The sequence below is a fragment of the Silene latifolia genome, chromosome Y (genome assembly GCF_048544455.1).
Source record: "Silene latifolia isolate original U9 population chromosome Y, ASM4854445v1, whole genome shotgun sequence".
In the NCBI taxonomy this organism is placed as follows: Eukaryota; Viridiplantae; Streptophyta; class Magnoliopsida; order Caryophyllales; family Caryophyllaceae; genus Silene; species Silene latifolia.
Genome location: NC_133538.1, coordinates 432550023 through 432574327, shown reverse-complemented (window position 1 = coordinate 432574327; position 24305 = coordinate 432550023). Strand labels below are relative to the sequence as shown.

General features: G+C 38.3%; 1 long non-coding RNA gene across 1 annotated transcript; it reads right to left on the bottom strand.

Annotated features, from left to right (window-relative positions):
* Positions 1-4645: 4645 nt before the first annotated feature.
* On the bottom strand, positions 4646-6177 carry LOC141626738 (uncharacterized). Its single transcript, XR_012536329.1, has 3 exons — positions 6052-6177; positions 5349-5406; positions 4646-4731 (listed from the first exon to the last, which is right to left on the bottom strand). It is a non-coding gene; the product is annotated as an uncharacterized LOC141626738 (long non-coding RNA).
* Positions 6178-24305: the final 18128 nt, after the last annotated feature.

Sequence of the window (24305 nt, the reverse complement as noted above, 5' to 3'; positions counted from 1 at the left end):
ATTCCAATCCCTCACAACCAAACCCGCATAACTCCCTGACCAGCCACCTTTAGTCGCCCTAAACACCACCCTATCACATTCAACGACGGTCAACAATGGTCAGGTCATAAACTTTGCAGTCCAATGTCGCTATAGGTCTAATTCCCGAGTCCTATGGTGGTCTATAGAAGTCATACTATCGATCTAAAGATGCATGCATGAAAAGAATATAAACCGATTTAAGATGAATAATTACCTTGAGTTGATTAATTGATTTATGTTCATTCCTTCTTCTCCCGTCTCCTAAAGCTCCTTTTTTTAATTTGTGAATTATTTCTCAGATTTAAGGTGGTATTTATAGTGTAAGATTTAGAGAATACGAGGTTAATTAGGAAACTATGTAACTTACCTTATTCTAATTAGTATACGAATTGTCATTATAATTATATCATTATTATTATCACATATTATTAACCTTACCATAACTATGATTTCCTCATATAATACTTACTAATTTATTATTACCACAATTTTTTTATTATTATTATAATTATAATTACCTTTATATATTATTATTTTCTTATTATATTATTATAAATTCCCGATATAAATGCCGATTACACTCGTACTAAATTAATAAATTTGGCCCCTATAATCATAGCACACGGCCCAAAGCACAAATATTAGCCAAACCCAATTCCCGACTTGAACTATTAATTTATTATTTAATTAACGTTTTACTTGTATTTATTATTAGAAATGTCATTTAATCACTCATTAAATCACACAAATTATTCTTTTAAATTATTATTAAAATACGGAGTATTACAGAATCGGTCCCATAAAGTCCACACCCCACACGTCAAAGAGTTCAACTTCCAAGATATTGTTCAAAGGCATCTCTTCACGCCTCCCAATGTTACCTCTTCTTTAGCAAGAATCACATGAATGGACCAAAGCATAAGCATCCTTAAATAGAGAGGGCCAATAAAATCCACAATGAAGGACCCGAGCTTGGGTCCTAGAGGTGGATAAATGGCCTCCATATGTCGTAGCATGGCAAGCTTGAAGGATTGCTTTCCCTTTCTCATGAGCGACAGATCTTCTATAAATTCCATCATTGCATCTCCTATATAAGAACAAATCTTCCCACACATACCTCCTTGACTCATATCTCTCTCAACTTCTTCCAAGCTTTATTGTCAAGTTCTTCCGGAATAAAGCTAGAGCTCAAGTAGTTAGCAATATCCGCATACCAAGGGTCGGAGTGCGTGATAGCTAAAATATAGCCACTCATCAATGGGAATCCCTTCATCAACATCACCCCGGGCTTCTTTAGTCAACCTTGATAATTGATCCGCAACAAGATTTTTGGAACCCGGTTTATCCTTGATTGTGACATCGAACTCTTGTAACAACAACACCCAATGGATCAATCTCGGCTTAGCATCCTTCTTGACCATAAGTTTCTTGATAGCGGAGTGATCCGTGTAGACAATGACTTTGGAGCATAGGAGGTAAGGCCGGAACTTCTCAAAAGCATACACCACCGCCAACATTTCTTTCTTTGTGGTGGTGTAATTGCATTGAGCATTGTCCAAGGTTTTGCTTACAAAGGCTATCACATGGAGTTTTTTGTCTTGTCTTTGACCCAAGACCTCCTCCAATGCAAAGTCACTTGCATCACACATCAACTCGAAGGGGAGGTTTCCAATTGGGTGGTTGTACTATTGGAGCCGATATCAAGGCTTGTTTGAGCCTACAAAAGCTTTCAACATAAGATTCATCAAATATGAAGGGAACGTCCTTAGCAAGAAGTGAGGTCAGGGGTTTAGCGATTTTTGCAAAATCTTTGATAAACCTTCGGTAATACCCTGCATGACCTAAAAAACTCCTCACACCCTTGACATTTGTGGGTGGGGGAAGTTTCTAAATCACCTCTACCTTTGCTTTGTCCACTTGGATCCCGTTCTTAGAAATGACATGACCAAGAACCACTTCCTTTTGCACCATGAAATGACATTTTTCCTAATTCAACTTAAGGTTATATCGGATGCAAGTTTGGAGCACTTGGGAGAGGTTCTTAAAACAATCATCAAATGAGATGCCATGGACACTAAAGTCATCCATAAACATTTCCATAGACTTCTCAATGTACTCCGAAAAGATAGACATCATGGCCCGTTGAAATGTCCCGGGAGCATTGCAAAGCCCAAATGGCATTCTCCGATATGCGAAGACACAATAAGGACAAGTAAACGTGGTTTTTGCTTGATCATCCGGGTGTAAGGGTATTTGAATGAACCCGGAGTACCCGTCAATAAGCAAAAATAATTGTGGTTTGCAAGTCTCTCGAGCATTTGATCGATGAATGACAATGGAAAATGATCTTTGATTGAGGCAGGATTGAGCTTTCTATAATCAATACACATCCTCCATCCCGTGACCGGTCGGGTCGAGATGAGTTCACCTTCCTCATTCTCAACCACGGTCATACCGCCCTTTTTGGGGACGATTTGAACCGGGCTCACCCAATCGCTCCTCGAGATGGAGTATATAATTCCGACCTCAAGCAAGTTATCTGTTGGAGTAGTTGTCCTCCACAATAGTCCGTGACCATATTAAATCTCATTAAGGAATATGCATGGGATATTCAATGGCAATACTAGTCAGCTGATCAACGTATATCGGTAACGGTTGGCCAACTAGGGTTTGACGTTACTGTCGTGAGACGGCGGTGTTCAGCTGATCCATTTCGGTCACGCCTAAAGGAACGAACCCCAACATGAAAACTAATTAATTGTATGAGATACAATTTAATTAGTCCCTTGATAAATTGACTAAGTAGTTAGTCGATTAATTGATTTAGAGAGACATCGAGTTGTGAACTCGAGGCGCGGAAATTATTATTTAATTATGCGATAATTGAATAATAAATTATTTAAGACTAATTTACTAATGTGATTAGTATTGGTACGTAAAATATATGTGTAGTTGTACACGTATATTTACGAAGTGTTTTAGACGAATTTAACAGGGAAGCATTTAAACATAAATCGATGTTTAAATAAAATTTACATGTATTTGTGCGACAAATATAAGAACCAAAATGGACCCGTAAATAGGTCATTTTGGACCGTGTAAGTGCATGTGGTAGTGTGTGTGTTGCTTTAAACACCATTATTTCTCTTACACATTTTACTTCCCCATAATTACTTTTGTTCTAACCCATTCACATGAGGATTGGGTGTAATTAAAATAAGAAAAAGTGACACTCCACCCTCCCTCTTCCAACCGTCCCACACTCTTTTTCTCCACTTTCATTGTTTATTTTTTTCACTTCACTTTAACTTTTGCAGGTGGAGAAAATAAAAGAGTTGATCTCTCTAAAAACAAAAAATTATTATAAATCACATACTAAGAGTTAGTATTACAAAACTAATAAGTTTTACTAAGTGTTAGTATTATTTCAAGGGTAATCTTACAATATATCTAGTTAATATTTGTAAGGTTTTGGGTAAGTTCTTGGGTGAAATTAGAGAGGAGTCTTTCTTCTTTGGAAGCTTGGATTTATGGAGGATCTTGCCATATATTTGTATAGCTCAAGAAAAACTAAGATGGGTGATCTTGGTTGTGCCCATATGTGCCTATCATCAATGTAAGGAAATTGTTTCCTCATCTTTTTCTTTAAAATAGATTAAATATTACATGCATATTACATAGATCCAACAATTTATAAAATAAAGATTTTTGATAACCTAATTAGAGAGGTCTAATTTGGGGTTATGGTCTTTCAAGTGGTATCAGAGCTTTGGCTTGTATTATGCATGTTAATTTTAAGCATTTTAATCTAATTATGAGATAATTTTAAAATCAAAAATGATGCTAAAATGAGGATTTTTGCACGAAATTTTTTGCATGCATACCTTCTGATCTCAAATGATTTGTGGTCAAATTTGGCGAGTTGTGGAATTATTTTGCTATTTATTATCATTTTTTATTGAAAACCGAGTCGAAAATATCGTATTTTGGTTCAGAGGTTAACTAAAATAGTTAAACTTGGATTCTGACCTTGAATTTTTTATATGATTTCACATGCAATTTTTACAAATTTTCTATAAAATTTCGTAAAAATTTATGAAGATTTGCATGTTTAATGATTTTTAATGGTTAAAAATCGATAAAAATCGATTATTTTATTCAAAAATAATAAACGGAATTTTATGGGTATGAAATTTTTTGGTATATTCCAAAATATGTTTTATATGATAAAAGTGAAATTTAGAAAACGTTTTCACACTTTTTGATGTTTATTGGCTCTTATTCGATAAAAACCGATAAATATGGATGTTTTTGTTCATAAAATTAATTCGAAATTTTTGGACTAAATTTTTGACCTTTTTAGGTCCCTGGAAGAGTTTTAGAATGTACAAAATTTTTGTGTCAAAATTTTGTAATGGTTAAAATTATTTTTGAATTGTTTGTCAATGTGTAACATCCCAGTTTATGAAGGAGCCTTTAGCAAGACATTCCCTAATAAACCGGACTGTTACCATCTCGGTTTCCCGAGGTAGTGAATAATAAATTAAACTCCAAGTCAATTTATATAATTATACATCTGAAATGAAACAAGTCTCAAATCGAAAAATAAAGTCGATAACTAAACAGAAATAAAAGTGGGCTAGCTCTAAGTCAGGCAATCCAAGCTCTCTTCCCATCCAGCTCCTATCAGTCTCTGAGGTACCTGTCAACCTGCTCCCCATTAAAAGGTTCATCACAGGTGTTCACGAATACACAGGGTCAACCACGAGGTTGAGTAGGGTAATACAATGCAACAACAAAATATGATATGCATGCTCCTCCGTCACCTCCATCTCCATCTCATCTCATATCTCATAACTCATATCTCATAACTCATATCTCATAACTCATATCTCATAACTCATATCTCATAACTCATATCTCATAACCCGGACAACCCAGCCATACCGATCCCCGGTAGACTATATATATCGACCGTAGCCGATCCGCCATTTCGCTTGTTGAGGACACCAGGGCAAGTCTGCAGAACCCGCCCGGGCCTTATCACAACATCATCATCACCACACCACATCACCACAACATCCTCCATCTCCAATGCATATGAATGCCCAACAAGAAACAATGCAATACAATATGTATATCAATGAATGAAATCATGCCGGACTACCAAATGTTGTGATAACACACTCAACACGAGCAGTTAGTCAACCATATCATAGCGTAATCCACAACCACGAATCAAGTCACGTTCACAATTTGGTCATATGAAACACAAACAAGTCAACACAATTCAACAACACGATAAGAAGTCAAGTGTATTTCCCTACCTTTTCGCAATCCAAGCACACACAAGCAACCAATTACGATCCTTCACATATCCATCACCTACATATCATAATTATGTATAATTACCACCTACTCAATCAAATAATCTTGCACACCACCTAGACTCATCATAACTTAATAGGAATATCAACTTAAAGAACAAACACGACTTTTCCTGATTTTCCAGCACATGACAGACTCGGAATAAAATACATAACTAATTCCAGAAAAATCAAATTGATACAAGGCCAATTGGATTGAAACCCCATGAGTCTTAGCTACAAATTATATATAACGTGTTTTTCTCAAATTCCAAACTTATCAAGGGTTTTCAGACTGATTTCCAAAAACTGACAGAAACCGTCGCATAAAAAGTATTGATTCATAAAACGAGTTTAAAACATTATTTTTCAGAAATTCCAAATCCTATTATCATCTAGACTATACAAAGATGATGTATGAAGAAGCCTCATAACTGAATCGACATAAAAATTAGGGTTTCAAATCATTTTCCACAACCAAATCAGATTCGCGGACTTTTCAGCGACATGTTCATAAATAAATCACCTAGGACAAACCATAAAGAATTTGACTACGAGCTTTTATATGCATAAACTAGACATCAAATAAATAGGACTCTCTTTTCAAACTTTTTGAAGACGAACACTTTAAAATAGTATAAACAATGGAATGAAATCGACTTACAAACAGGGAAATCGAATTAGGTTGGAATCGATGAGAAATCTTCAATCAAATGAAAGGCTCTTTGTGTGAATCTGAAAATGCGTGCCGTCGAAGTGAGGGAGGCAGGTGAGATGAGGGTTGTGTAGTGTTAGGGTAAAAATTTGGTTAAAGACATGATGTTGGGTGTTGGGTTAATTAGATTAAACATTTGGGTAAACTCAAATGGGTCGAGGGTAAATGGGTTAGCTCACATCTCGAATTCCATATAAACCCGTCTCAATTAACTTACGAAACAACTCGATCTTACGATACCACGCGAGTCAAGTAAAATAACTTGACGTACTCGATCTTACGATACCACGCGAGTCAAGTAAAACAACTTAACGTAATTATCGACTAAACAATTAACCCGACTTAAGTAGTATTATAAAATACGGAGTATTACAGTCTTCCCCCCTTAAAATGAACTTCGTCTCGAAGTTCGCCACCCCATAACGATAACCAAACATCCCCAAGAATAAGACAACACAAGTAGTACATAAACATAAGCTCTAAAACGCGAAGTGTTATATTCTACCCCCCTTAAGAAACTTTGTCCCCAAAGTTGGACATACGATGTAAGTATGTGGCACTTAAAGAACCACAACATTGACCGAGTAATAACAAATTAAAACAGCAGACTCCATGCATGGTCAATTCTCGTCACCAATCATAACATACCACTTAGCCAGATCGTAAACCACCACGATTTTACAATCCTATCCTCCTTAAAACATGGTTACGTCCCCGTAACCCCATTATGAAATTCCACATCCAAAGTTCAAGAAGATTACTGAAACAATAGACACAAATCATCTGATAAGCTAATTACTCTATACTGACAACTAACATCCGACTTTTCCAGCAACAAAACACACTTGTCAATTTCATGCTACGCATTACACAAAATCAAGGTAACAATTACTTGGATGCTTTGATACCAAATTAACACATTTACATCAATGTAGACAATCACTAACTCATAGTTCATACTTGACGGATTAAAATATTTCATATCAGTAATCACATCATAGAAGTAAAATCCATTTTCTGCAAATCAGGTTTAGAGAAAGACACTAGGCAAAATTCAAGCAATGTAATAGCGTTTGTATAATTGAGACTACTTTACACAAAACCCACCGAAACGATTAAGATTATATTATCATATAACAAGGTTCATACTCATATCATAAGCCTACCGTTCATGTTACAGAATTCATATCAGAGTATTACATGGTTACATCACATAATTCATGTTTGATTAACTTTTATATGAAACTCACATAACTTACAATCTCAACAATCAAACATCATGCAACAACTTTCAAAATTCATAATTAAGTAACCGAAATAATGACAATCACCGAGTAAATTCACAATTACCTTGTACAAATTGATATCATAAAACGATGACAAATAATGACACATACACATACAACCCCGAACAATAATAAAGTATTAGGGACGGTAATACCGTGTTACCTCGACAAAGAAAATAAAACTCAACCACGTCCTCGCATATGACGAAAATAGCTCACTAACTAATGGTCTTCATAATCAAAGTTGGTGTTGGGATAGAGTAGGCACGAGGGCAAAGGGCATGTATGTAATTAAGCAAATTTGATGATCAATTATAGACCATGAACGATCGAGAGTAAAAATAACAAAACAATTTAAGAAACTTCTCACATTTGTAAACATATCACAGAAAAATAGATCTACCACTACTATCCATCACAATCACAGGATCTTATTGACATGTCCATACAACCATTTACTCACTCACTGGTTTAGGTCACGAATTAGGCCGATGAATTTAAACAATCAACAACATACTCAAAATTCATATTTTAAATTATCAAAATTGTTTGCACGATATCAATTTTGAAAACATATTTCCCAATAAAAGTAGCAACATATGATCCATGACAACCACAACATTACTTCATTAGCAACCATATCGTTCAATTGTGTCCAGCAACTTAGTATAACTCATTTTCAGTAAAACAAAAGATCTCGCATAAACAACTTAAACATACACATTTGCCATCATATACTTTGTAGAACCTTATCTATGATAAATTACTAGCAACTTCAACAACTTTTCCGATTTGCACGATTTGAACAATTAGGCAACTTGTAGGCTCAATTAAACGTAACTATAACGACTATCATTTAAACCAATGCATATCATGTGAATCATCAAAGGGTTATCCCATTATAATTCGACGGTTCGAGAATATATTTCAAATATCGTAACTATATCGTAACTATATCAACTATATTTCAAATATCGTGACAATTGCAACAATCACCTTAGCATTTCATGACAATACAACTATGAACATATCCAATAAGGAACAACAACACTATTTTATTATCATATCATAAGTTTAGGTTCAACTGAAATAAATTAATGCAATGAAAGTAATAAGTATAACTATAGGCACACAGACTCACATAAAAGACATGAGAACTCGAATGACATCCTACATGTGTGAACATTTAGACATACTCATTACTACCATCCATTTGTAAACATTTAAACATAATTATTATAATTATTCGTGCGAGTATATTAGAACAATTAAATTAAAACGCCATCAACTTTACCAAGATATGACAATATAGTTTTATATTTACATATATCCGACTACTACGCAAAAATGATGAACACACCAGAGATATTACAACATGCCAAACATATATAAAATATGCAAACAACTGGACTCGTATAAAATATTTCACCCTCGATTAAGAATCAAATTAAGCTATTCAATTTCACTCATACTATCATGCCAACAATGTTATCAACTAAATTTTAATTTTATCACTTGTTAAGATACATAACTACTGTACATGCGTGCTACTATCATGATATAAAACATTATAAGGTCACATTAATAAGGCTCACGAAATAACCAAACAATTATATGAAAACTTAACATAGAACGCACATTTTACAAGTCATGATTCACATTGTAACTTTCAAAAATCACGAATAAATAACCGTTCAACGAAAACTTGAGTTATATTACTTTTTATAACATACAGAGAGTTAATAACTCGTGAGAAAAAGAATGAGGTCCAAAGCTCAAGAATTCAATTTTTAAAGGATCTTGCAACTCAGTTGGTCCAAGCAAGTATGTGGCAGCAATTGGTCCGAAACTTGGGTCAGTTTGCAAAACTTACCATTTAATATAGAGACATCACGAGTTTTCGTGGCTTATCAATTTGAAAGCATATGCAAATCTTCGGATCGAAGGAGTTGGAATTATGCAAAAATTATTAATACAATTTAAATGAGGATTTTTACAAAATCGTTGGTCAAAACATCACTGCACAGGAACTTCCTGACCACAGCCCACTAAAATATTTATTACTCCTAATCCGTATATCCTATAAGCATGAAACCAACGCCAAATGAACACTAACTCACGAGGCTATCTCTCATAAAATTTTCATCCATAGGCAATAAACAGAAAAGAAATGGCAGTAAGGTCATTTAAAGAGTAAAATCAGACAAAACGAGTTTCAGCACTAGGTCATTCTTTACTATGTTACAAGCTCTTATGAACATACTATGTATACTAACCCATCCCAACTTAAATCTCACACTTTGTACTTACGTAAACATCTATCCCATAGAATCCCTTCGCATCACGATCTACTCCTTACATCTAAATCACGATTGCTATGACTAGAAACATGCAATTCAATAGTGTTTCTCATTACTATCACGATACTATACTAGCATGGCTTCGGGATCACATAACCGCATATCACTAGACATAATAGTACTATCAACATATCATTCAACATCCATCCAGATAAATATCATCAATTCGCAATCATTTTCACGCTCGCGATTACCACAATCCAACACTTCATTGATTATCAACCTGAACACGAAAATTTCATTTCTCATCTCCACAACATCATATGATCGCGTCATCATTCATACAAAATACTTACCGTAACGTTGTCCTGCAGAATGGTTAGAATATATGGGTCTCAAGGTATACATCAACTCGATTATATCCAAGGTTTCCTTCTAACTACCCCATTACACCAATTTCTATCGGGTTACCTGGTTCAAAACTGAGAGGGCAAAAGAGCACGCATTAAGGGCGCCTTCTTAACCGCACTGTGAGCTCCTAACAGTTTATTCCCAGGGGTTCATTTTATTTAGACACATCCTACGTTCATTGGGTTCATTGGTTTAGGCCTGAGGATCGTATGCTCGATACCACTTTGTAACACCCCGGTTTATGAAGGAGCCTTTAGCAAGACATTCCCTAATAAACCGGATCTGTTACCATCTAGTCTCGGTTTCCGAGGTAGTGAATAATAAATTAAACTCCAACGCAATTTATATAATTATACATCTGAAATGAAACAAGTCTCAAATCGAAAATAAAGTCGATAACTAAACGAGAAATAAAAGTGGGCTAGCTCTAAGTCGGCAATCCAAGCTCTCTTCCCATCCAGCTCCTATCGGTCTCGAGGTACTGTCAACCTGCTCCCCATTAAAAGGTTCATCACAGGTGTTCACGAATACACAGGGTCAACCACGAGGTTGAGTAGGGTAATACAATGCAACAACAAAATATGATATGCATGCTCCTCCGTCACCTCCATCTCCATCTCATCTCATATCTCATAACTCATATCTCATAACTCATATCTCATAACTCATATCTCATAACCCGGACAACTTGACCATACCGATCCCCGGTAGACTATATATATCGACCGTAGCCGATCCGCTCGCTTGGTGAGGACACCAGGGCAAGTCCGAGAACCCGCCTGGGCCTTATCACAACATCATCATCACCACACCACATCACCACAACATCCTCCATCTCCAATGCATATGAATGCCCAACAGTAAACAATGCAATACAATATGTATATCAATGAATGAAATCATGCCGCCTACCAAATGTTGTGATAACACACTCAACACGAACAGTTCGATCAACCATATCATAGCGTAATCCACAACCACGAATCAAGTCACGTTCACAATTTGGTCATATGAAACACAAACAAGTCAACACAATTCAACAACACGATAAGAAGTCAAGTGTATTTCCCTACCTTTTCGCAATCCAAGCACACACAAGCAACCAATTACGATCCTTCACATATCCATCACCTACATATCATAATTATGTATAATTACCACCTACTCAATCAAATAATCATGCACACCACCAAGACTCATCATAACTTAATAGGAATATCAACTTAAAGAACAAACACGACTTTTCCTGATTTTCCAGCACATGACAGACTCGGAATAAAATACATAACTAATTCCAGAAAAATCAAATTGATACAAGGCCAATTGGATTGAAACCCCATGAGTCTTAGCTACAAATTATATCTAACGTGTTTTTCTCAAATTCCAAACTTATCAAGGGTTTTCAGACTGATTTCCAAAAACTGACAGAAACCGTCGCATAAAAAGTATTGATTCATAAAACGAGTTTAAAACATTATTTTTCAGAAATTCCAAATCCTATTATCATCTAGACTATACAAAGATGATTTATGAAGAAGCCTCATAACTGAATCGACATAAAAATTAGGGTTTCAAATCATTTTCCACAACCAAATCAGATTCGCGGACTTTTCAGCGACATGTTCATAAATAAATCACCTAGGACAAACCATAAAGAATTTGACTACGAGCTTTTATATGCATAAACTAGACATCAAATAAATAGGACTCTCTTTTCAAACTTTTTGAAGACGAACACTTTAAAACAGTATAAACAATGGAATGAAATCGACTTACAAACAGGGAAATCGAATTAGGTTGGAATCGATGAGAAATCTTCAATCAAATGAAAGGCTCTTTGTGTGAATCTGAAAATGCGTGCCGTCGAAGTGAGGGAGGCAGGTGAGATGAGGGTTGTGTAGTGTTAGGGTAAAAATTAGGTTAAAGACATGATGTTGGGTGTTGGGTTAATTGGATTAAACATTTGGGTAAACTCAAATGGGTCGAGGGTAAATGGGTTAGCTCACATCTCGAATTCCATATAAACCCGTCTCAATTAACTTACGAAACAACTCGATCTTACGATACCACGCGAGTCAAGTAAAATAACTTGACGTACTCGATCTTACGATACCACGCGAGTCAAGTAAAACAACTTGACGTAATTATCGACTAAACAATTAACCAGACTTAAGTAGTATTATAAAATACGGAGTATTACAGTCTTCCCCCCTTAAAATGAACTTCGTCTCGAAGTTCGCCACCCCATAACGATAACCAAACATCCCCAAGAATAAGACAACACAAGTAGTACATAAACATAAGCTCTAAAACGCGAAGTGTTATACAATGTCGTGACAAAAACCGATTTAAATAGCACATGGATAATATCAATTCAAACTAATTCTTATTAAGAAATTAGTGTGGCCTTATTTTGATTTCTAAATCATTTTAGAGAACTAGTTTGAGTTTAAATGAGATTTAAGTGTTGATTATTGATTTTTAACAGGTACAAATCGATAAATTCCGCAAAATCGAGCCTTTTTAAAAAAAAGATTATGCTAAAGGGGCGATTTAGGCATGAAAGTTACATCATTTTATTTATTTATTTTGTTGAATGAATGAACGTCATTTATTTAATTATTTATGCAATTTTTGTACCTAGTATGGAATAGTTTATTTTTAATCGTTATTTCCCGATATGTATGGGAATAACGATTTGTTTGTAATTTAAACACGATCTCGTATCGTCGATTTGTAATTAATTAATAGTTATTTATTTATTAATTAATGTATAATAGGAATAGCTATGTAATTTGATTGTAATAGTTATTTTTACCGGCGTTTCCAAAAGACGGATTTTACATCGAGACGGAGTCTATTTTGGAAAAGGTTCCAAATCCCACAAGACGGTGCATGCTTGGAAGAGGTTCCAATGAAGATGCTAGGGACCAAGGAGTTGGTTTTCGAATATGTAATAGTCTAGTTAATTTGATTAGCTAGGTGGCCATACTAGGATTTATTCATTTTAGCATGTTTTATTTATTTTATGCTTGTTCATCATGCCAAAATCGCCACACATGCATTTTATTTGGTTTCATGCTTTTATCTTTCTATTGTCGATTTAAAGTTATCGAAGATTCACCTATTTAGTTCACTTAAAGGAGAATGATAAATAATTGACAAGATCTCTCACATTCTTCTAATTTAAAATTGAGATTAGCCTTACCAATTATTACACCTATGAATCCCTTGTTCATTAGAGCCACGCTTGCCCAAGCGGGGTGTTCTCTTTTTACCTCGGGTAAGTAGGGTGATAAGAGTTATCACGCGCCAAAATTGGTTGGACTCAACGGGGTATAAGTCGGTCATGTATTCCGGGGCTAGTATATGGGTTTGTTGAAATCCGTCGACCAAGAGTTCTAAAGGTAGAATTAGTCAAGCGTTGACTTACCGAATTTACACAATTATGAGATGTTTCGCTCAAGCGATGCCTATTTTTGTCTAAAGACAAATCTTGGAATCATTTATATAATTTAGTGAGAGATCATTATATAAATGGACTTGTTAAAAATGTTTATCAAGTTTTTATAACATTGAATGTTAATTTTTCCTATTTTTCGTTCATATTCATAAATGTATTTTCTATGACATCGCGCATTTCATCCTATATTTATTATTATATTCGTTTCGTTCTTTCATAGAAAGCGGTCTCTTTGAAAGAATTCGGTAGCAATGATTGGAAATATGATTTACCAAATCACCTATATAGCTTATAACGATTTTTGCGATTATTTTGCAACTAGCGTCCATACATATTAAAAAGGGGTTTCATGTTGCAAACTCTTATTACGAGTTTAAATGAGAGTCACAATTTATCAAGAGTGTCTTGATTTCAAAAATGACACCTCTGTCATGATGATGACATATTAGTTTTAATTACTCAAGAGTAATTCAAAATTTTGCGAAAAGAGTTTTCAAAAACACAAAGAATACTCCAATATGATACCGTCAAATGGCTCACCTCGAGAAAGGCCAAATCGACTGTTTATGCGCTAAAGAGTTTAGGCATATTGATACGTCTGTCGTATACCTATAAAAAATAAACTAACTAAACTAACTATATAGCTAGGGAAGTCAGGTCCATCTCCTCAGGGAGGCAAGATATCTGTAAAAGTCCGTCTATTTGGTCACAAATGGGGGGGTTGTTTGAATTGTTTTCTAAACTAAAGGTTTAAAGGAAGAGAAGTAGAGAAAAGAGCAGTAAAAGCAGGAGAATAGATTTAAACTATCAAATAGAGAGAGGTCATGTCAGGATTTCGGTTCACTACGGTAGTCCAGTGACTCAACTGTAAACAACTTAGACAAACTAATGCGAGACGGATATGGAAAGGTCCTTTCGGTCCATTTTCTATCCTAAATTACCACTAACTTAAATTTCATCCTCGTCAGGATAGTCTACTGTTCATAGCAGGCCTATTTAGTCCAATATTTCGATCTAGGATTAATTTTAGCCAGATTAAAGGGATGACTCAGAAGCGTGCACTCAACTAAGTCGATAAAATACAATTAAATTGCTATGGTGACAGAATCTCACAATTAACTCGTCTAAACTATTTACTACATCGTCACATTTCTACCGTAGATCCCCTAATCCCAACATGAAAGAAGTTTAGCTTCTCATATCGCTAATTAAACTATCAAAACTAACAGCAGATAAATAACCAGCATTCAACATACTAAAACAATGATTAAATCGCATAAAAAGTAAATTAGGGCAGAAAGTAAATGAAGCAAGGCAAGAAATTAAAGCAAGCAAAAGAGTGATTATTATTAAGAAAAGAGAAAGGGATTACAATCGTGCGAATCCGGCGTAAAGAACACAAAATCCGAGCAAAACAATCCCGATAACAAAGTTACAGAGAAAGGGAAAATGTAACATAATAAGTTTTCTGTCAAAACTAAACTGAATGATTGATAAGATAAAATATGATGTTAATGACCTAGTTAACGTAAGTTTAAATAGAAAACAAAATAAGTCCAAAAGCTAAAAAAAGCTTACGGGCTAATTAAAGCCCACGCCAGCAGAAACTACTCGATCGAGTAGAATAAATTCACTCGATTGAGCAAAACACCAGAACATCTACTCGATCGAGTAGAATAGTTACTCGATCGAGAAACCCTCTTTTCAGCACCTCTCGATCGAGCATAATAACCACTCGATCGATCAAACAAGGCCATAGAAACTGCTCGATCGAGTAAGAATACCACACGATCGAGTCTTCTTCCTTGAAATCAGCCCAATCTCGTCACCAACTGCCTCGTAAACCGTGACTTCACGCTTCCCAATGCAGTATCTCACTCAGGAAAATTCCGTCTCCTCTAAATGCATGCAAAAAGGACAAAAAAGGGTACGATTCCACTACTTTCGCGTTCATTTATACAAAATGGACAAAACGAACCAAAGTAGCCAATTCGGGGCATAATACTATATAAACAGTACAAAAATGCATAGAAATACGTGCTGAAATAGGCTAAAAAGACTATATAATATGCACGTCTCAAATCTCCCCAAACCGAACCTTTACTCGTCCTCGAGTAAACTAAAATACAACTAATGGAACGGAAATGAAAACTCAGAGCTAGCTTAACTTGTCTACTTGAACCAATTTAATGCAACAAAAACTAACAGTTAAAGCTAAGCAGTCAATACGCAAACGAGTTATAAGCTGTTCAGAAATATAGCCAACCTATCGACCTTGCAAGACCAACAAAATCGGACTCTCTCGTGGTCACTCTTCTCTCATGAAGGAAAGGGTGAATGTTATATGTAAAAGAGAGAAGAAAAGGCAGTCACTCACCTAACTGCGACCTACATAGCATGCATGCAACAAAAATAAAAGACAATTCAAGTACTAATGCACACACTCCAACCAATAATGTCCGTCACAGCCGAGGGCTTACAAATAATATGGGAATAGTGAGGTTCAGGTGAGAAAAGGCAAAACAAGTTATGGTAATGTGGAGGTAAAAGCGTCAAGCTAGTTCCTAACAGGACCATAATAAGCCATCTGAATCTCAACTGACTGAAAAATTAAGTACAAGTGCCCTTCATTTGGCACACAGCTCACTAAACTCATACACAATCTCCTCAAAAATATAGAATAAGAATGGAGGAGTTAGACGGTCACAAACTTTCCTTTTTTTAAACACCGTCTAAATGAATCAAAACAAATGAAACTCTTTTTTTTCAACTTTTTCTTTTCTTTCTTCACGTTCACTGTACACGTGAATTTTTCTTTTTTTTTCTTTTTTTTTCTTCTTCTTCTTCTTTCACGTTTTCTTTTTTTTTCTATTTCAATTCTCTTTTTTTTTTCTTTTCCTCCTTCCTTAATTTTCACCAACTCCATACAAAAGATACGGGCCAAACTGCAGACGGATAATTATACCACAAAAGACATACTAAAACTAGCTTGACTAGGCAGGCTTAATTTTGGATGTGGCTAACGAGTCAAAAAGGCAAGTTTTGGCAAAAGTGGAGCAAAATGGGTGAAAAATATAAGAAAAGGGGAAAATTTGCAAGCACCTCCCTGCATGTGACACCAACCACAAACCCGAATATATGCATTTGACAAGAAATTAAATGTCATAAAAGTGCAAAAATGATGAACATGCTATGCAAGGAGTACTACTCTCAATTCCTAATGAACCGGTTATGAATGTCACCAGTTATGGGCTCTAAAACTCAGAATTTATGGAGTAGTTTGCCAATTTATCAGGTCAAGTCTAAACAGTCAGCTATATTTGAACAGAAACTCGTAGATTATGCGTATGACAAAGCTAATAACTATCAACAGAAGTGCAAGGTTCAAGTAAAATGACAAGTTATAGTGCATTATCATCACGGAAATATACCGTTCCGACTCAATCTATATGCAAAAATAAACGTAAATATTTTTGGATTTTTTGAAATTTTCAATTTTTTTTGATTTTTGATTTTTTTTTTTTTTTGAAATAAATAAACAATGCAAGCTGAAATAAATAAACGTGAATGCAAAACAAATGCAAATGCAGACTCAAAAGGATACAATACCCTCCCCAAACCAAAACGGACAACGCCCTCGTTGTCCTCTAGCATACACCAGCAGATATATACAAGGGAACGGGAATATACAACCAATAAAGAATAAAAACAATGAAATAAAAAGGAGACAAAAATAAAAGAGTAAGAAATACATACAAAACACGAACTTCCCCAAACCAGCCAGAAAACTGGGGAAGTGAGTAGACCAGTAGCTACTCATCAGCCTCCTCGTCACGGATGTCCTCCACCCTGAACTCCGGATCCTCCTCGTCCTCTCTCCTCCTCCTCTGCTTAGCGCGAGCTCTCTCCGCAGCCACCGTAGGGTCCTCGTCCTCGTCCTCCCCCTCGTGAGCAGACTCCTGGTACCCTTCAGCTGGGTATCGGTAAAAGGAAGGGTGTGGCCAACCCTCTGGGATCGGACGGTGTCGCCTTAAGTGGTACTCGTACAGAGGGTGCAAGGTAAGAGCTAAGTCCCTCCCCATACGAGCCTGTCGCTCTGCAATCTCAAGCAACAAACCATCACGGCGCCCTTGGTCCATGACCGCGGATGCCACAAAGGGTGGAAGTGGTACGAAAGTAGCCTGAAAAACCGGCTGTGCCTGTGTCTGGTCGGTGGGTATAGGAGTAGGAATGGGAGTAGGGGTCGGGATGGGAGTAGCCGTGGAAGGCTGGGTACTCCCTGAAGGTGTGGACCCCTTTCCAGTCTCAAGTCTACGCCGCTTCTTGGCGGCGGGTAAAGTGGGAGGTGGTCGGAGTGAAGGTGGTAGGCCGGTGGAGGTGGCAGTCGGTCGCCCCTAGCGACAGTAGGCAAAGAGGATAGACAGGGGACAGTGTCACAAGGTAGGTCTACAGACAAGGAACCGTCTATCTTCCATGTCTGGTAGTCTGGGGTCAGCCAATGTTGATAAAGCATGGCATCCAGACTCAGAAACCTTTCTCCCTCGAGGTACTGCAAGTCACGAGGCCAGACGGGGAAGAGAGAACGGGCAAGAATGGTGGCTATGCCACCGCAGGCAATAGATCTCGTCTCCTTCAGCCCCTGGGCCTGAAAGTACTGGGCGATCAAGTAGGCAATGTTGAGGGTAAAAGGACCCTCACAGTCAATGTTCAGGTAACCGCTCAGGATGGAGAGCTCGGTGTTTGTTATGTTTTTCGGCTCCTTTCGGCCGAAGATGGTGCTCCCCATCAACTTAAGAGAGTAACGGGCAGGGGGAACGTGGACCTGTGTGAGCTTTCGCTCGGGAAAGGTGGTATGGGCCAAGGTCCTCCAAAGCTGACGGATGACCCTCCTAGGGGTGGTAGCGTCGCTCGTAGAGGAAAGGCCAAGTCTGCGACCAAACTCCTCCAAAGTCATCGGAAAAGTCCGGTTGAACAACCGGAAAGACACCAAAGAAGTAGTAAGGGCAGCGTCGTATGCCCCGGAGGAGAAGGTAAAGGAGCTGAGGAACTCAAGACTCAGCTCCAAAAAGGTACGGCCGCTCATAGTGATGAGTCCGGCCATCCCCGTGCCCCGTAGAAGCTCACAAACAGACTCGTAGATGCCGAGTCTCTCAAGTGTCGGTTTATTTAAAAACCGGGAAGGTACAAACTCACAGCCTAGGAGGTGATAAAACCTCTTACGATGTACAGCGTTAATAAAAATTACCTGCGGATAGTGGGGGTGAGAGTCGAGGGAGGTGTCCCCTCGGACCGTAACCGTGCCAGAAGGAGAAGCAGCTGAAGTGGAGGGAGCGGCAGAAGTAGAGGTAGCAGGAGCTGGTTTAGAATGGTAACGTCTACGACCTCGGCCCCGGCCTCTAGAACCCAAAGTAGAAGCCCGTGCAGTGACGGTGTGAGGAACTAGGGCCGCTCTAAAGGCATCTGCAACTGCAGGCGAGTCCGCTACAGGTGTAAAAACGGCGGCTGGAGTAGATGGTGTGGCTGTTGTGGCCACCACTAACGAAGAAAGACTAGCAGCAGTGCTAGTAGTGGTGGTGGCCGTAACGGAAATGGCAGCCGAAACAGAGCTAGCAGCAGTGCTAGCTGGCGCAAAGACAGTACCGGCAGCGGAAACTAAGAACACAGAGGTGCTGGCCGGTGCGGAGACGGTAGTAGCAGCAGGGACTACCGTCTCAGACAGAGACAAAGATGGACTAGCAGAAGAACTCGACGACGGCATCGAACTAGAATCCATCCTGAATAAAAAGGGTAGGGGAATTTGATAAGGGTGACAGTTAAACAGCATGAAAATAAGCAAGAAACTCCTCTAGCTAGTCTAATTTTTCGACTTACAGCACAAAATTTTCCCAATTTTTCTCAAAAATTTCGAATTAAAGATATGTAAACAACGATAGGGAACGAGGTAGCAAGCATCAACAGCAGCAATTATGCAACAAATGAGATAAAGTAAGCATGAAAGCATGAAAACCCAGTTGACAGCGTGAAAACCCCGTCTGACAGTCGAAAAATTTCGACTATAAGGATCCCTTAATGCAAATCTCGCGCAAAATTCGAATTTAAACGTGTTAAAGCAATAAGGAAAGGGGATTGATCATCAAGTAAGGTAAAGAAGGGCAACAATGACAGTATAAGTCAAAAAAACTCGACTCAACAATGAATTTCGAAACCCTAATTTCAATTTATCTCATAAAATACGAAATAAAAGAATTTAAAATGCAATGAGGTGAAGGAATCACTTACTTGATGAGAATGAACCTACAAATTGCAATTAATCTTCAAATAACAAGCAAAAAAAGGCGATTTTTTTGATCGAAAACCGCAAACCCTAATTCCACTATTAAACCGTGTAAAATGGCAAAAATCAAGGGGAAAATAAGGGGCTTTGAACGATTAATTAGCAAGCAACAAGATGTAGGTGGCGGATTTGGTATGAGGGCAAGAAAAATGGGGATTTGGGGATTTTTTTTTATCGCAAATAGGGGAAGGAGACGAAAAATTGGGGAATAATGAATTAGGAATCAAAAATATAGGAGTTAAAGGAAAACTCCCTGCGTCTCTTGCATTTTCACTCGATCGAGTGGTTTAGAACTACTCGATCGAGGACTTTATGAATCCATCTACTCGATCGAGTAGAAATTTACTCGATCGAGTAGAAATTTACTCGATCGAGAACTCCCCATTTGTGCTTTACTCGATCGACTGAACTGGAATCACTCGATCAACCTCATTTCACTTGATCGAGTACAAAAAGTACTCGATCGATCTCTTTTCTCGTGTAAGCTCTTTAATTCGTCATTCTTCCTTTGAACTTGCGTAAAAATTCCCCAAACTTGCATAAAAACACGTGCAACAATATCCCAAAATACCAAATACGCAAAGTAACAGTCTATAGTCTTAAATCTATGCTAAAGATTTTCTAAAAACTAATTGTCCTAATTAAAAGCAATAAAAGAAATTCAACGGAAAATTCAAAAATTGTCTATACAAGGTGTTACACGGGGCATTTCCCCGCTCACTTCCCAAAGCAATTCAGTAGCCCCACGGAGGGCTCCTGACTAGAGGACGTCACCTCAGCAACATTGATCGTCCTTTTCAGCTTCCATGAGCTTGAACTTGGATCATTCGGAGGAGAATAGTTCACATCCACATATGCTCGAACTTTTCTCACCCTCGGTCCTTTCTCACCGGCTGTAACACTGTCACTCCCAACTTGACTGACGTTAATTGCATAATGTCCTTTGACAGCTCCCTCATTGTTTTTATCTGTACCTGCAGCAAGGAAAACAGACGAACTTTCCTCCTTTTTGCTCTCTATCTGAGGCAGAGGGGTAACAATAGCAGCACAATACTCCAAATTTTCATTTGGAGTGTTAATAATAGGGTCAATAGAAGAGAGAGCATTGCAAGGCTGAGCTTGCATGGGAGCCCTCTGGAACTTAGACTGATGGAATATTAGCTCCTCGTCCCCAACCTGAAAGGTCAACATCTTACCCCCGACGTCTATTACTGCACGGGCAGTAGACAAAAATGGTCTCCCTAAAACAATAGGGGTATGTGCATCTTCGGGGATGTCTAAAACGACGATGTTAACGGGAATAAAGAACCTCCCGATCTTCACAGGTACGTCTTCTATTACACCTAGTGTTCGTGATATGCTACGGTCGGCCATCTGGACAGTCATGTTGGTGCAATTAAACTTTGTCAAACCAAGTCTCTTAGCTAGAGACAACGGTAAGACACTCACGCTAGCGCCTAGATCGTATAACGCGTTATCAATCAAGTGGGTACCGATATGACACGGAATCGAAAAACTACCCGGGTCTGACCGTTTGGGAGGTAACTTATTCTGAACTAGGGCCGACCCCACCTTAGTCAAGGCTACCGTCTCATTATCACTAATATGCCTCTTACGCGATAAAATTTCTTTCATAAATTTAAGGTAAGAGGGTACCTGTGTCAACAGTTCGGCGAATGGTACAGTGACCTGCAAGCTTCTCAAGATCTGGGCAAATTTGCCAAATTGTTGATTAGCTTTAGTATTCTGTAGACGCCTCGAGAAGGGAACCATAATGGGTATCTCGAGTCCCTTGTTTCTCTCTTCTAACGTGTCAGCCGGATCAAGCTCTGTATCCTTTGGACGCTTCTTTCCTCTCGAACGAGGTCTTTCAGGCAATTTCTCACTTAATCGAGCACTAGCAGGCTCTCGATCAAGCTGTCCGTCATCCATAATACTCGATCGACCAAAATTCCCATTCGATCGAGTAGTTTCTTCAATAGTATCACTCGATCGAGTAGAAAAATCACTCGATCGAGCAGTTGGCTTTTCCTGTTCACTCGATCGAGCAGTTGGCTTTTCCTGTTCACTCGATCGAGTGGAATTTCTACTCGATCGAGTACTTTCATCATCAAATCTACTCGATCGACCTCCAGAAACTAGTCGATCGAGCACTTTCTTAGCCGTCAGCTCATTTCCTTCGACAGAACACTGTTCATCGGCTATTATTTCCTTCCTCGGGTCTGATTTCAACACTTCTGGTCCCTCATATGAACGACCGCTTCTCAAATTGATTAAATTTACCGTCTCATGTGGATTTTTATCAGTTTGTGACGGTAAATGACCCGGTTTCCTTGTAGATTGGTTCGCGGCTAATTGGGCAACTTGAGTTTCAAGTGCCTTGATGGATGCATCTTTCTGTTGATCACTTAATTGCCCTTTGCTTTGTAAAAGGCGCAAAGATAGTCTTTAGCTCACCAATCTCACTCACCCCTCCAGAAGATGATGCTCCATGATTGGGAGGAGGGAAGGAAGGAGGCTTCTGAAAGCCTTGTTGATTCTTATGTGGAGGAACATACAGCTGCTGCTGGTTCGGAGGAGGGGTAGGATTGAGCACATTTTGACTAGTCCACCTCAAATTGGGATAGACTGCCCCTTGATTGTTGTAATAGGAACCCCCTCCTTACCTATATTGTTGAAAGGCAAGGACTTGTTCCTTCTCTATAAGACAACCAATAGCAGTGTGGCCATCATTGCTCCAACACCTCTCACATGTGACGGTCTCCCCTCTTGTAAGCACATAGACCGTCTGAGGCTCCCCAGCAGAATGTAACTCCAACTTGTCAAATCTAGCATTCATGGCTTCCAGCTGAGCCACAACCTACTTATCAACTGCATGAACTGTTCTCATACCATCCCTCGGGTTTCCATACTCAGCAGTGTGATTCGCCATCTCTTATCATCATCAGTATTTTCCTGGAATCTCCCATTAGATGACGCATCAAGTATGGCTCTGTGGTCATCATACAACCCATTGTAGAACTGGTTAGATATAAACCATGGGTCAAAACCATGGTGAGGAGACCTCACCAATTTCTTGAATCGGGACCACGCCTCATATAAAGTCTCATCGGGAGCCTGCCTGAAACTGGTAATCTTGGCCCTCAGCTGATTGGTGCACTGTGGAGGGAAATATCTCTTGTAAAAGGCAAGAGCAAGAGACTCCCAATCTGTAACTCCTGCAGCTGTGCGGTCCAAATCAGTTAGCCACTCCCTGGCCGAGTCGGTCAAAGAGAAAGGAAACAGAACTTCCTTAATCTTGTCTTGAGTTACCCCCTTTGTGGCGGGGATAGTAGAACAGTAGTCTGTAAAGACCTCTATGTGCTTCCTCGGGTCTTCACCTGCCACACCTCTATACAAATTTCTTTCTACCAGATTGATGTAGGAAGGACGGATGTCGAATGTATTCCCATCCTCAGTCTGGAGATTGAAACCCTTTGGAATTGAGGATGCTTTAGGTACCGAATGACTAGAAAGTTTTGGCATCTTTACTTGTTGATCACCAAGAATAGGAATGTCTTCTGCGAAAAGAGAGTGATGTAGCTCTGGCTCGAAAGTACTCAAGTCTTCCTTTCGTGATTTCCTCTGCAGACGGAGTCTATGCCTGAATAGTCTCTCTAGCTCTGAATCAGCTGAAACTAACTCAAACCTGTCTGACCTGGGCATAAACAACACTGAAAGAAAATAAGTAAGAACTGCCTCAAGGAATAAAAATTCCCTGAGACGGATAAAATAAACGGAATAAAGACAGATAGGGCAATTGCCTCCCTGGCAACGGCGCCAAAATTTGATACGTCTGTCGTATACCTATCAAAAATAAACTACCTAAACTAACTATATAGCTAGGGAAGTCAGGTCGATCTCCTCAGGGAGGCAAGATATCTGTAAAAGTCCGTCTATTTGGTCACAAATGGGGGGGTTGTTTAAATTGTTATCTAAACTAAAGGCTTAAAGGAAGAGAAGTAGAGAAGATAGCAGTAAAAGCAGGAGAATAGATTTAAACTATCAAATAGAGAGAGGTCATGTCAGGATTTCGGTTCACTACGGTAGTCAAGTGACTCAACTGTAAACAACTTAGACAAACTAATGCGAGACGGATATGGAAAGGTCCTTTCGGTCCACTTTCTATACTAAATTACCACTAACTTAACTTTCATCCTCGTCAGGGTAGTCTACTGTTCATAGCAGGCCTATTCAGTCCAATCTTTCGATCTAGGATTAATTTTAGCCAGATTAAAGGGATGACTCAGAAGCGTGCACTCAACTAAGTCGGTAAAATACAATTAAATTGCTATGGTGACAGAATCTCACAATTAACTCGCCTAAACTATTTACTGCATCGTCACATTTCTACCGTAGATCCCCTAATC